This window comes from Plodia interpunctella, chromosome 11, assembly GCF_027563975.2.
Source record: "Plodia interpunctella isolate USDA-ARS_2022_Savannah chromosome 11, ilPloInte3.2, whole genome shotgun sequence".
NCBI classification, from domain to species: Eukaryota; Metazoa; Arthropoda; class Insecta; order Lepidoptera; family Pyralidae; genus Plodia; species Plodia interpunctella.
In genome coordinates, this window is record NC_071304.1 from 2,309,967 (window position 1) to 2,325,479 (window position 15,513).

General features: G+C 35.9%; 1 protein-coding gene across 1 annotated transcript in view; it reads right to left on the bottom strand.

Moving 5' to 3' along the window:
* The window catches only part of LOC128673701 (thrombospondin type-1 domain-containing protein 7A-like), a 77,315-nt gene extending 65,745 nt beyond the window's left edge, over positions 1–11,570 (bottom strand). The window contains exon 1 of the mRNA XM_053751730.2: positions 11,423–11,570. The gene's annotated coding sequence lies outside the window, so the exon portion shown is untranslated. The remainder of the gene's footprint in view (positions 1–11,422) is intronic.
* Positions 11,571–15,513: the final 3,943 nt, after the last annotated feature.

Genomic DNA, 15,513 nt, shown 5'->3' on the forward strand with positions numbered 1-15,513 from the left:
AATCATGTGAAAAAGTGTAAAACATACTACAGATACACAGAGTATATGTCAATCCTTTAGGAGTTAAAGTTATCAGGTGGGCTGTCACTCCGCAAACTCCAAACTCATTTAACGAACTGAGTCGTCGCCAGCTCAGTTGGGAATTAAGCTCGTATTTCTACAACGGAAGCTTATAATTTGAGCTTTAACTGAGTTATATCCAGGGAGATGACAATAATATATGACGAAATTATTGTAGGAGCTACCTGCGTCCCGGGGCTTCGCTATTTTAGTAGTATATAATGAATACCCTGCAAGCAGTTTTAGGTGCTACCGTGTAACAAAATCCATTGAAATCTGTTCTGGAGATTTTGCGTGATTGTCACAAACATAGGTTTTTTTCCTCAGCCATTGAGCGTCGGAACTCAGGGTCCGCTTTCCTAATTTTTCGTGGCACAATCATCGGCATCCCTAGTAGTCAGACCATTATTATGTAATTCGTTGTGATAAGTAGAAAACAAAACCATGTCTTTAAATAATTCGTTAACATATTGTAAAATTTTGTCATAAAAAAAATGTAACAATGAGTAAATTTTGAAAATTCAGCTGTGGTTTTAAACCCTACGCCTATTCTTCTTCATCTACATCACCATCCCTTATCACATTACACTTGGTTCGACCGCCTATTATAAATTTATTATTGTCTATCTGCTACCAAGGATAAAGTGGTTTCTTCGATCAAACATATAAATAATATATTTGCAACAATACTATAAGACTTTTCACAATGAAAGGAAGATGAGGATCTTCCTCATCGAAGAACCTCCATTATCAATACCCTTCGTTGAACTTATACTTTTTACCAAGAACAATATATAATCTCCGTTCTATTTTCTATATTGTTTATTAAAGAAAACAGTATATAATCTGTGAAAGAAGATAATGAATGTTGATTTTCGTCTATTGTACAATAGCAATGGTGGTTATGTAAACGGGATATCCTCTCGTTTTAATTAAATTCCTGTGTAGATGCGGATAATTACAACTTTGCCCGTAGCCGGCCGTTGATGAGTCAGGTTCATCCGGTTTTATAGTCGAAATTGTTTTTGCTGTGAACAGCAAAATCATATGATATGTAGAAGAATTAGTATTTTGTTGGTTTGTTTTGGGTATAGTATAGGTTTAACTAAAATTATAAATGTGGAAGTAAATTTTAGGTTTTCATCTCATAGGAAAGTCAATTAATATAATATTTAGGTGATTTATTTGAAATTTGGTGAGTATAATCTTACCGGGTCAATATCTTAGATAGATTTTATCCGGGAAATTGCGAAGGGTTAATAAATACATGTACCTATGTTGGTAAAGCGGAAAATTAATTATTAAATGGTATTATATTTTGTTGGTTACTTAAAAAAAATAAATTTATAAAATATAAATTTATTAGTAGCTACTTTACAATAATAGAGATCTGAACTTTTTACAATTTACAATAAAAATATCTGTAGCAGATAAAAGTGAACTTTGTAATAATTATACACAAAAACTGAAATTCGTGCGAGCGAAGCCGCTGGCCACGGCTAGTAGTCGATATTGAAAGTTCCGTTTTTTAATATCTGATGTTGGAAGTAGCAGCAGCGCGGGAATTAAAAAAAAATACAGAATTCTCCATGGCAACTCGAGAGGTACTTCAAAGGCTGTATAATGAAGTCTCAACGGCACTCGATGGCTCTCGATTCCTCCCGAATGCAATGTTGGCGAAACAACGGCCTTGCTCTGAATGCTCAGGGACGGAATGAGGACGTGTTCCGGATTCATTCGGGGACGAATTGAGAAGGTGTCTTGGTTTATAGTATGGTTATGGTTATAGTCTAATCGTCATCATTGTTCGATACTATCGATAGTATTGTTTTATCAATAGTGTCGCACCGGCTATCGATACTATCGATCGTATGCAAAACTATACTACTTTTTCTCAAATTATCGATAGTCTATCGAACTTTATCGATAGTTGTCTGTCGATAAAGTATCGTCCAGTAGTTTAGATGATATTTTATCTTCCTCGTGCGTTATTTATCTTTGTGCAAAATATCATGTGTAAACCTTAAATAAATAATAAAAACGTGGCCTTCGAGAGAATTCATGACTCTCTGTACCTCGTAAGGGACAAAGACGTGATACTGTATCTGTAACAAGGGCAAGGCAAGGACAAGGCCAAGTATTATATTATACGTCTATGTAATATACGATTTCCACGATCAAGAGCAAAAAAACAGTATAGTAATTGATTATATAAATATATGTATATATCTATATATTATATACACATACATCTACAGATATATGCTCAAAAAATAATAAAAATAATTTATCCTTTCTTTATTCAACAGCTGCGTCACCCCGCCCACTTATACGTATCTGTCTGTATACTAACCTGTTATACATATATACAGACACACATAAAGAAATAAAACTCATAAAAATCGCCAGTTCAGGCAGGTTTCGTGCAGCAAATGCACTATCTGCTTATCGGCGGCCATTTAAAGAATTACAACAATAAACTACCCCCAGCGACATTCACACTTATCAAACGGACGTTTTTAAGGGCAATTTTTTAAACAACTATGTTGTTGCATTAAAATGCAAAGCAGTAGAATGAGAATGTGGTACCTACATTGTTTTTTTGCGGAAGGAATGTGACGTAAGTATATGTCTTTAGTGATTATATGTTACTAGGTAACATAGGTCAACACTGCCACAGTATAATAAATAGTGCTACGTGCTGTAAAGACACTCTCCGCCCCCCACTAGACACCACGTCTTCTCCAGTCTCCGCTCAGACTCAGACTTCGGTCGGATTTCAGTTGAAAATTACACACACTAGCGCGTTACGTTTACGTAACGGCTGCACGCATCGCTACACGCAACATTGCTTCATAGAAAAAAAAGTCGTTGTCCCTTTTAGGCTGTACTTATTTTCATTAATCCTGTTAAAGAACTATCAACAATCCAGTTCAAACCAGCTATCCATACCGGTCTGAACCGGCCACAGTGTCGACGCGGATAAATATGGCGGTCGGCAAATCGTTACAGCGACTGATGTTGTTTCAGCTGTTTGCAAACAATTGCGACTATTGCGAGACGTGTTTATTTGTTTTGTTATGCTAAATGGGTTGTTATAAACAAATACATGTTTATTGTAGATTAACATTATTTAATTACACTAGTTGTTCGCCGCGATGTTAGACCTCGGGAACACAATAAATTTTTACAAAATTGTGAATATTTCAAAAACGACTGAACCGATTTTGACGCTTCGCTCGCTCTATCAATTATAACGGTTATAGGTACACTATCGGCTAAAAGTTCGTACAACACTGCAGGTTTTTCATTGCATTAGATTGTTATTTACCGCATACAAACTACGCAATGATCATTCATTTGCGCCGGCACGTGTCTGTGTTAGTTAGCTATAGTCACTATGTACGTTAACAGTAGCTTGTGGTTTTCGACCTAGATAGAACATTCCATATCCTTCCGTAAATAAAGTACGAAGCGCCTAAAGGTGAGGAATAACAACATCCTTGACAGCTGATAGGTAACAACAGCATTCCACAAAGAGGGTTGACCTCAGTCGGTCGTAATTCACAACCGATGCTTTATCTATGGGTACCTCGTCTATTTACTAAATTTAATCAGTGAATAAAAATTAACCTTGTATAAATAGGGGTAAGTAGACAAAAGTAACCTATCATCTCGAAAAATCTATTTTTTTTTGTTAGCCTTTTGATGTGTCCTACAGCTGGGCAAAGGCCTCCCTTTCCTTTTTCCTCTTTCCTCGAAAATATTATTTATATTTAAATATTTATGTACTTATACATTTTGTATTAAAGCGTTATCTGTATTACTCAAAGGTTGACTGTTAGATAATGCTTTTAGCATTAAGTCCGCTTTGTACGTTTACAAATTGTATTTTTGTGTCATGATGCTTAAGTAACTGTCTCCGTGAGGTGATCCCACTTGCAATTCTTCAGTAAAGTTAAAAACAATATTCATGAACATTTATTTATTTATTATTTTTCTCTGTAAAACCAACACTGAGCAACGCAAAGCGCAGCAAACGTGGCGAGTGCATTTTAGAGCAGAGCAAATTGTAATTCATAGCGTATACACAGCTAAAATCTATTGTTCACTTTACCTTGGTCCTTGCACGATGACAATACAATAGAAGCTTTTCATTTAACTAGCCTTTACTGCGAAACTTTTTCATACATAGCGACATAGGGACGGATATACATACATAGTTACATTGCAAGTTAAAAATGAAGAATATGATATTTCAGGACCTTGGAAATGGATATATCATTATTTTTCAATCAATACGACCTTTTTTCTCTCTCATCTGCGCATATTCCCGGTTGCGTTCAGAGTTAGGACGCTGCGAAGCCCAGAGACAACGAAAAAATAACCATAAAATTTTGAAGATTTTCTGTTATTTTACAATCTGTCTGCCTGACGTTTCTTTGGGCAAGCTTTTGTTATCTATCAGCTGCAAGCTGTGTCCCTTATTCGCCTCGTACGACAGATATGTAGTGGTCCTATTCATGTTCCAATTAGTTAATATCATGGAATTAGTACGTACATGGTTAATATATAATGTAAGTAAATTCCATACCATTAAATAAATTAATATTTTCCCACTACAAAAAATACAAAGGACCGATCCGCCTGTCATGATCGTACGATATTTGTCAATTATAATAATAAAAGTAACATTATTATTTGGCTACAAAAATAGCGATGTCGTTTGCTTCACCGAGCTCCCCCATCGGACAGGTCAACTGTCAACGTCAAAGGTCACCCATTATGTGGACTCAAATGCTGAAAATTCAATAGAGTTGTTATCGATACGAATAAGTATTTTCCACACGAGATAATTGGACTAAAGGAAATAACGTACGTATATTTTTGTGTAAAACGAGGTCATTTAGTTAAGAAAAAAGGTAAAGTTCAGTAAGCTTTAGTGTTATTCTTGTCTATGCAGCTTACAACTCTTTCTCTTCCATCTGAACGTGTTATTCCAGTTATTTTCTAAGCTATGACGCCTCGAAGCCGGAATTTTGAAGATTCGGCTATAACAACAACTCTCTTTGGAATTGCGGTTGTTAAGGCTTAAATATTCTTCAAATATGCAAATATTCGTCCAATTGCAGGCACACTGCAAACAAGGCCGAATTTCCCACGTCAAAATGAACAAGCGTCGCATTGTCCTTCAGTGACGGGTCTCGATAACCCTCAACTCTGAAATGAACCGACAAGAGCCAAAAATTCGGCCCCAGTTTTAAGAAAAGTCCGCATTCTGGATTTTTGACACGACCTTCACGTACAGTCAACAGCACATCAAGTTACCCCGCATGAACCTTTATGGCGCGGTGATAGCGGCGAGTTTGCAATGAACTTGGGTAGGTTAATGTGCTGTTGACTATACTATCTGACGAATTTTGTTATTTGTTGTGTGGTGAACTCGCTCTCTCTGTCTAAGCATTTTAGTTTCATTTTCAAGTGTGTGACGTCTCGTAGCTCGGAGTCCTGTCTAAAACCATAACATATATACACCAAAACCTCAGGAATTACACTATATATAAAAAAAACCGCATCAAAATCCGTCGCGTAGTTTTAAAGATCTGAGCATACATAGAAACAAACAGACAGAGGGAAGCGACTTTCTATTATACTATGTAGTGATATGATAAGTAGCTGTATGCAAATTAAGTTTTAATGCCTAATTTGATATATTTCGATGAAAATCCAAGTCGTGTACATATAATATATAAACAAAGAAAAATAAGGATTAAGCTATAAAGAAGTCTTTCACCTCAATTACAAACGTGACCAAACTAATTAATTTAACACATAATTTACTTATAGTTCTAAATGTTATCAAACATTTAGGTACTAGACCGTCGACCTTATGGCCTGTAATAAACCAAATAACAAAACAAATATAGCTCGAAAACAATTTAGAACATAACACAGCTCCTATTTCTGGCCCGTACGTCCACTGCTGTGTAGAATATGCTCGCTAAGCTTGTAAGTTACTTGTATTGGCTGACAATATTGCCTTACCACTTCAGAGAAAGGTTTTAAAAATACTTTCATAGTTACATATTTATTCATAAATTAGACCTTCACTTGCACTTTTCCAGGTCAATTTGTAAATAATCGTTTCTTGGACGTATAGACTAGCATTTTGAAAAGAATCGCCACTGAGATGCTGAGAAGAAATTACGAAATTTCATTTATATATTCATTTAATAAAAATGAGTCGGTAGTATTTGGTTTAAAAGATGTTCGATGATTAACTCGCGATTCGTTCGCAAATTTATTGGATTGTGAAATTGGTTTATTGTGTTACACTATTTTGTTACTGGAACACTGCCCGAACACAAATTTTTGACATCCTTAAATTTAAATCGACACAATGCTATTTATAGAACAGCACGTAGCGTAGCGATATAGCTATGGAGTGAGTCTTTATGGGAAATTGCGTTAATGCAGTTACTCGGGTCGGCAAATAATCGAGTTACGACTCGCCTCTGGGCCTAATAGACTATTTTGCTTGCCAATCGACTGTTATTAAAAAAAAACGTCCTGGAAATTGAATGCTTCATTTAGATAACATTTGTTTTAGAAACAACTTTATTATTTTTTATAGGTTAGCATTTATACCATGTGTAAATGTTATGCAACGAATGCTAACCTATCAAAAACCTAAGCTCTCAGTACACTGAGATCAGGCCGTGCTGAGTTCAGGCGCCAGTCTATCACAATATTTAACTAAAAAATGTTGAATTACCTTCATGTACAGTACCGTAATCAAGTTGTCCGCTAGAATTGACGTGAGTGCATAGTGGCGGTGAACGAGGCTGTGTGGAGCGCCCTCCACGCTCGAGCCCTCAGCCCTTTCCAGCCATTCCCTCGAATGCCAGCACTTGACCCGGCTTTTAATTCCGTTTTCGAAACGATTAGTTCACGGTTTTTACTTTGAGAGACTCTTGCCATGCTCTTGCCACGTCTTGTTTAATTTATAGGTTCAGTGGTTTTTGAGTTTATCGCTTTCATACAGACAGACAGACGCGACGTTGGGACTTATTTTTATAATATGTACGTGTAATATAAGTATAATATGTAATTTCGTGAAGTAATATAGGTATATCTTAATTAATTGTCTAATATATTTCTACGAACTTTTGTGTGCCTGATGGAACATCATATTATTACTGTTAAATCATATTACGTACTATATCCTCTATTTATTAAGCCTTTATCTGCTGCTTGTCCCGTGGAAAAAACTATTAGACTATCATACATGGGTCAGTCAGATTGATATGTAATACAAACTCCCCTTTACTCGCCCGAGGTGGATTCAAACTAGGCGACTTATTTAAGCAGATATGTCTGAACCATTCGATCTCTTGTAGTTATTGTATAGATAGTGTTTATTTAATTTAGACTACTGCTGCTTCGTTGTTTGAAAACATGTTCAATGTTGTATGAAAATATATTTTATCAAGAGACCATATATAAAACACATATTGTTTGTATTTGCAGCAGCAAGTATAAATAAATCTGTACTTAGTTAAAGTAATGTAAATATAACAAGCATTTCCATTCGAATTGGCGATGTTGCCAGCCTAAATTATGTATGTAAACTATTTTATTATAATGTTAATTATAATAGCAAAGGATATCCGTAGACATTTAGCGGGGAAATGCCGCGAGGATTATGGGTATTTTTGAGCCAAGTATATGGAATTTTTAGCAAAACAAAGCAAAAAAAAATGTGGATTGTGTACTATTTTAAAATTACTAATCATGCAGCAGATTATAGAATATTTAAAATATTTTATTTTTAATATCAGTTTAAACAATATTCAAATTATATCTACATATAATTTGAATATTGTTTGTATTAAAAATGTAAAACTTTACAGAAATTGTGACAAAAATGTAGATTTAATCTAACTTAATAGGGCACACTAGGCACATTTCCAATAAAATTATACATTATAGTTATAGCAATTTCCCAATAAGCTACAAACTACCAGTAATTCCGGACGACCACTGCTGAGAAAAAATGCCTCAGCAGTGGTCGTCATTTGTATTGCAATGCATTTGAACGGTCATGTTCATATCATGTCAGAAGGGCTTACCATTATTGTTTATTTAAAATGGAGCTCGATTTTCAACGGAAACAATGTTTAATATAGCCTAAATAGAAATTAAGACGGCTCAGCTCGTCCCCACTGCCGAATGGCCCTCGCCACTAATTCAGTTACCTCCCTAATGGATTTGTCTGTCGGTCTGTGTACAAATAGATATATTGTCTGTATATATACCTATTCGTAGCTCCTAGCTCTTACCTTGCAAAATCACGGGTGAACTGCTTGAATTTTCAACGGGAACCGTAATTTTTCCCGGGGTATATGTTTGCCTATATACTTTTCCGTATTCCTAACTATATACTCATATATGCGGAATTTCAAGAAGATTGGTTGACTAGATAAAACGTGAAGAGCTAACAAACTCAATTTCGCATTTATGATATTAGTTTAGAACTCATACAACATTTTGTACGCTATTTGCTTCAGATGAAAGAATAACATAGTGTGAAAACCTGGTGGACAGTTTAGTTCGGTTGTGTGTATGCGAATACTTGTCACTAGATGGCGGCAGCAAGTCATAAAAGTCATGACAGATGTCTTAAGGCGACTTGAATAAAATAACTCACTCGATAAGAAAGAAATACGCTATTTGCAACTTGAAACCCTTATGAGACATCTTTACATATCATAAAGGTCCCCCAGTCGCGTCTGTCTACCTGTCTGTATGTACGTCTGTCTGTATAAACTCAAAAACTATCAGATGGATGGTAGTAGTCACCAATAGATAGTGTGATTTCTGAGACAGGTTTAAATGTAGAATTTGATAATATTATACCCGAGCGAAGCCGGGGCGGTCCGCTAATATCAGATAAAACAAAGAAAAAACGCAGCGTACGTAATTCAGTTACCGGTTAATTCAGTTTCCTGTAATGGCTTTGTCCGTCCGTCGGTCTGTGTACTCAAAAACGAATATATATATAGAGTTGTTTAAAGCTTTTTGCAATTTCCACCGTGACTGTCTGTTTCGTCTGATTTATTGATATATAAATGTATATTTATTGTTGTACTCTCTTTTGCTCGCGTCTTCGCCCGCGTGATTTTTTCGGGACGAAAGGTAAAATTTCAAGTAGCTTGGTTAAGTAGATAGAGCGTGATAAGACACAAACAAACTTACTTCCGCATTTATAATGTTAGTTAGGATTCGGGACGTGACACGTGCAGGGGGGACATTATGAAACATAAAACACATAACACGTCTATCGTCACACGTTTTCTCTTTTGTAGAGGCACTTTGAAGCTTAATATTTTACGAACGGTTAACTAAATCCCAAAAACGGTCTTCCCACACCTCTAATATTTTTGAAAGCCTGCCTATCCAACAACATCCCACACTGAAGATGAAAAGAAATCATTCCCTCTTCACGTGTAGGTAAGGTACCCTAAAAAATGTATGTGTTTTTTTTAAATATTTGATTACTTTGTCGGCGTGATCAATGTTTATTATACCCATACCAAATTACATCATACTAGTACTAATAGTAGGACAGACCACAGACGGACAAGGCGAAAGTATAAGGGTTCCTTATCTGTAGGACTACGGAACCCTAAAAATGGTGTTTTAAACTTAAGGGTTTCCACTAACATTACTTCTTTATCGTAGCTCATTAAGGTGACAAACATTGCCTATTAAACCCATTAAATTGATGACTTTATCATAGGTAACAGCTATTTACCCGGTTAGTTACCGCGAGGCATCGACTGGTAAATTGATGGGGAAACTCGAGGAGCGCGGTAATTGGATTCGGTTCTAATGAGCCGTGGTCCAACCACGACTTCTGATAAAAATGTATTTTAGAATAATATCTTTTGGCTTTTATAGTCCAGGGGTGAATGTTAAGAATGATGCAAACTAAATTGTTTCTCTAGTTTCTTAAAAATTGTAATTAACTTTTGAACGGTTTCCCGAATAATTTCCTCGGATACAAAGTCTACTTTCCTACTTTTTCTCGTCCACTTTGCATGAAATTCGGCATCCTTAGTTATCAGGCAACTGAAAAACACCTATAATATATATACTCTTTCTATTATGATGTGATTTTACTACCGGCCGTAACTCTCCTTGGAAATAGTACTGTTGCTTATAAGCTGTCAAAGCGGTGTATCCCTTAGTCGCCTCCACGTCCACGTGAGGATATAGAGTAGGCCTTTTCTAGGTGGACACAATTTTTTATAACACTATTAACTATAAACATTTAAATCTTTCTCTCGTCTGGGCATATTTTAGGTTTCTTCATCAGTCGTTGAGCGGTCCGCTTTTCTACTTTTTCGTCTCCACGTCGCACGGTCTACGGCATCCCTGGTTATCCGACCATTGGCATATAAACAAATAAATCACCAGTTTATAAAACAAACTACCTGAAACTCCGAAAAATTCAAGCACGGAGAAGTATCTAGTGTGCAATAAACACAACCAAGAAAAGTTAAGAGGAGTCTATAAATATAAAGTCGCGCTACAAGAGTACATTTATTGGCGAAGTTGGAAGCTCGGACGAAAGCTCATCGATTAGACCCCACGCTCCGGATGACGGGACGTTTTTAGAAAAGTTTAAATGCCAAGACGGGAAGCTAGGGATGTTTTTTGTCATCCCTTTTGCTATTGTAAATCATATACGACCAGTAAAATAGAAAAATATATTGTCAGAAATTGCTGCGACGGCCTGAATGTACCATAAGTTTGCTTCTAATAATTTAAAAAAAAATTATAAGAAGTTATGTTCGCAATATATTTGAAACCTCTTCCTTTTTTTCGAAATCGGTTAAATTAGAAATATTTTATAAAATCTTCCTTTTTTATCAGTATTTAGTTATCAGATGACAAAGAAAGACTTTATAAATTGGGATTATGTATTATGCGAAATATATGAACGCAAGCAAGTCCTTGAAATTATTTTTAACAGTAAAAAAATGAATGTTCACATTGATTTATGTTATTTTACATATATAGATTAATATAAAACAGTCGATATTGAACAAAAAATTAAATGGTGCATCCATTTTATAGATTCTCGAATAAAATATGTGAATAAATAGCAAAAAAAAATTGTTTAGGTCATCAAAAGGTAAAAATAACCTATCTAATAATTATGGTCAGATTATTATGTTAATCGTGACGCACAGCTGTAAAAGAAACATATTATTTACCCTGAATTTAATTGCGTGGTGCTGTTACAGTTGAACCTTGAAAAACAAAAAAGCCTTCATGTAAAATAGAATCTTACCTTCAATTCTCTCGTTCAAAACCTAACCTGTTGTCCACATTCCCGAATTTTATATATTTTATTACAAATACAAAGGATTATATTGACATGAGAGTACAGACGGTGGAGAAACTGTTCGCGGTACAGACGCGAGTGGAGCGGGTGGCGGCGCGCAGGGCACTGACACGAAATGCGCCGCGCCGCTCTGCGAACAACTTGCGAATATGAAAAGATTAGTGTTGGTGCAGAAGAGAGAGACCAATGTGATGTTATTATCCCTTCCACGAATCATACAAATACGTAGCACATTTATTAAAGCCGCTTACTTGCAAACCCATATCCTCCCATCCCATCCCATCATATTTTCCCATATCGTGTACATATCATGTAGAAAAAGAGAGAACGCAATGACCCTTTCTGACCTGTTGTGGAACACCAAAGTGTTCTACGGTTAACTTTATTTACACCAGCACCTAACGTGCTCCGTATTTTGTTTCATGGTAACAAGTGTATTAGAATTAGCACTTGTCAATTCGGATTTGAAGGCTTAAGTAAAAATACAGAACCACATCACGAACAATTGTGGCGGGTGCAGCAGGGTTTTGTGGGGCTAAATTATGTAAACTTGTGGTTTATAGACGTCGATATATTTAAAACAAAGGTCTGAAAAATTCCTTTTACCATTCGACATTAATAATTTAGGCACAAAAACATTAAAACTGTCCTTTCTGTTCTGCTAATAGTCTTTGCCGTCGGCCGTCAGGGCGGGCGGCATTCGATACGCGGCGGAAGCCCGCCCTCAGACCTTTGTGCCGACAGTTTGGGCTCCACGTGAAAGGAAAGCCTTTTCATTCTGCCCATTTGGACCATGTACCAATTCATTTCCATATCTCTATCGTAGTAATTCACTGTTTATTCTTATGCTAATTAGTCTTTTTTTTATTTATAGTTTACTTTTTTTAGTTAGCGACTTGTCCGGCTTCACAGAGTGAATAAACCTTTCTCTTTAATCAGTATATCTATTTAAAAAAACCTACATCAAAATCCGTTGCGTAGTTTTAAAGATCTAAGCATACATAGGGACAGACAGACAGAGGTAGGCGGCTTTGTTTAATACTATAAAAGCTTTTGCCCGCGGCTTCGCCCGCGTTAATTATCCGGGAAGGAAAGTACCCTATGTACTTCTGCATACTTCAAACTATATTTATGCAAAATTTCAAGAAGATTGTTTAAGTAGACAAGAGTGTGAAGAGGTAACAAACAAACTTACTTTTGCATTTAAAATATTAGTTAGGATCGTGATACACGGTTCTCATGGTATTTATTTATAATTTAAACTTTTGTGTTCAATACTTTAATAAGTATACTTGTAAGATACTATTTATGTATTGCGTAGTATAAGTTCAAATTGTAACTTTTAAAGGTAAATAAATTTTAAAAAATTCGGACACTCTCTCACACTAGTGTGACAAAGAAGAATTTTATCTTCAAACATCCGGATAGCAACTGCTGCTAAGAAATTAAACAAATACAACTATTGTTCTACTATTGACAATTTAGATTTTGGATGTGACGTATTTGAGGCAGTAAGTTTATCACTGAATCTCGCCCTATTTATTAGACAGTAAAAATAAAATACGGTAGAATACAAGCTATAGCACAAATGGTACGCCTTATCCAGAATATACTACGGATGCGAAAACAATAAATATATAATTTTCAACTTACTTTTCGCTATACATAAATGTTACAAGCGTCCGTAGCTACTGCTACGCCGTAGCGTCTACGGCGTAGAAGGCCTACGACGCAGCTGCGGACTACGAAAACTACGAAAGGCGAATTTTTCCTGTATCATAAGTATATGTAGTAGTTATTTATACTTAATTAGTGACAAAAATTAAAGTTTCAATTTTCTCTGTTGTTTTTATATTAGACTAGCTTAAGCCTGCGGCTTCACCCGCGTTTATTTCATGCGTTCGCTCACAAGTTATTATTGTCAATATCTCGAGTTCTAACAACGTATCGCGGTGAAATCTATACCATATTTTAAGTTAGATCATCTGATATGCAACTGTGAAAGCCATATCCAATTCCATACAGTAGTTTTCGCATGATACGCGAATAAACAGACAAAAAAATTGCCCTCAATTCGTCCCATGAAACCCCTATAATTATTCTTCTTTAATGTCTCCTATATACCTACAGACATAGCTCACTTAAAATTGATTATATGTATAAATGAAATCGAAATTTCATATAAGCTCCATAGAAAAGCTCTGAGTCACTTGTTTCACAATCACTTCAACGAATTCTACCTTTAGTGAGTCATGAAGTTTTTGACCTAATACTATGAATCTGTGACTCAGTATTCGATGACATCATTTCTTTTAGTACAATCGTAATCGGTTCAGGCATACTTCTCAGAATATTAAACAATATAGGTCAGAGTCAATGTCGAACGTTTATGTCGAATGTTTATGAGTCAATGTCGTAATAGGCACAAAATATATCATTATACTAAACTAGCGACCCGCCCGTAGCTAGCGATCCGTGCGTAGCTACGCACGGGTACAATATTATGTATGTTACATATAAACCTTCCCCTGAAATCACTCTCCGTTGCGTGGTTTTAAAGATCTAAGCATACAAAGCAATTTTGTTTTATACTAAGAATACAGAATTTGTTTTGAATTTGAAATTCTGTCCTTCAAAAGGTGAAAGGTGTGAAAATGAAAGTCAAACGAATGAAATAAATCTAGTATTGGAATATATTACTATATATATATATATATATATAGCCCCAAAGTAAGTTCGAGATTTGTGTTATGGAATACTAACTCTTAAAAAATAAGTAACTACAACCTGTCATTAATTGGAGTTAATTTTTTTTTCTTTTATTCAAACTTTAAAAAATACAAATATAAAAATGCCGTCTTATAAATAAAAATAATCTACCAACGCGCCACAGGGAGGCAACGTGCCCAGGATACTGGCAGCGTTGCCCCGTTGTATCGCGAGACTTACACGCTGAGCAAAAAAGCTGCCAGCCCTCGAGTCGATTGGAGTTAATTGGTTCCTTATACATTATATATGTTATTAAAATTACATTTTACTTTAAAGCTACTAACTCAACGTTACTATATTTTATAACTAATACATATATAGATAAACATCCAAGACCCGGGCCAACCCGGGACCTCTCGGTTCAGTGGCAAGAACTTTACTACTGCGCCGCTGAAATCGTCAATATGTTTACGTAAATTACGTTTAAAATATATAATGGAAGCCCAAAGTTTACGATCCGTTTCGAAGGCCTGACAGTTATTGTGCAAACTTCGAACTCTGCTTCAATTTTCAAAGCCTGGTCCATTATTCCCCTCTCTATAACACCCTATCTCTTTCACATGTATGTTAAAAGGAGAAGACAGGTATGGCTGCCCATGGTACAGACTATAGAAGCTTTCTTTCGGCATTTCTACTCAGTAGTGGTCGTTCCGAAATGCCAGTAGTTTGTAGCTTGTGAGGAATAACTATTTAATACAAAATTTTGCGTGAAAAAGTGCCTGTAAAGGTCTAATTTCTGAATAATGATTTGAATTTGAATTTAAGCCTAAGGCTTCCTAAGTGCGTCGCGGAATGCTGTAGGCCCTGCAACGCTATGCGTGTGTCAGTGACCGGGTTTTTTTTTCTATCGATCTATGGTCAGTGAGACAGCAGTAACGGCAGTAACAATACGTGATAACGTAGAGCACGTAGTCTTCTTCTTTGCGAGTAGAAAGGGCAGCTAAAATAATATGATTGTTGAAAAAAAGGAGACATCAACCTTAGCCCTAACCAGAAAAATACATTTTATATTTATTTGATAATGTCTCGAAAGCCATCATGGCTTGTCCTCAAAAATAATATCTGACGAGCCAAGATCACGAAAAGTAAAATGAGAAAATGTGGAAAAGCTGATCTAGGCTACAATAAAGAAATAACCGGGAATGCGCTCAGATGAGAGTAAGATCGCGTTCGAGATCACGTCGCGTTTGGCGCTGAGCTAGGACGCCTGGTAAGCAACGATGAATAAATTGCGAGCAACACTAACGTGTTATGCCTTCGTTTTCAGA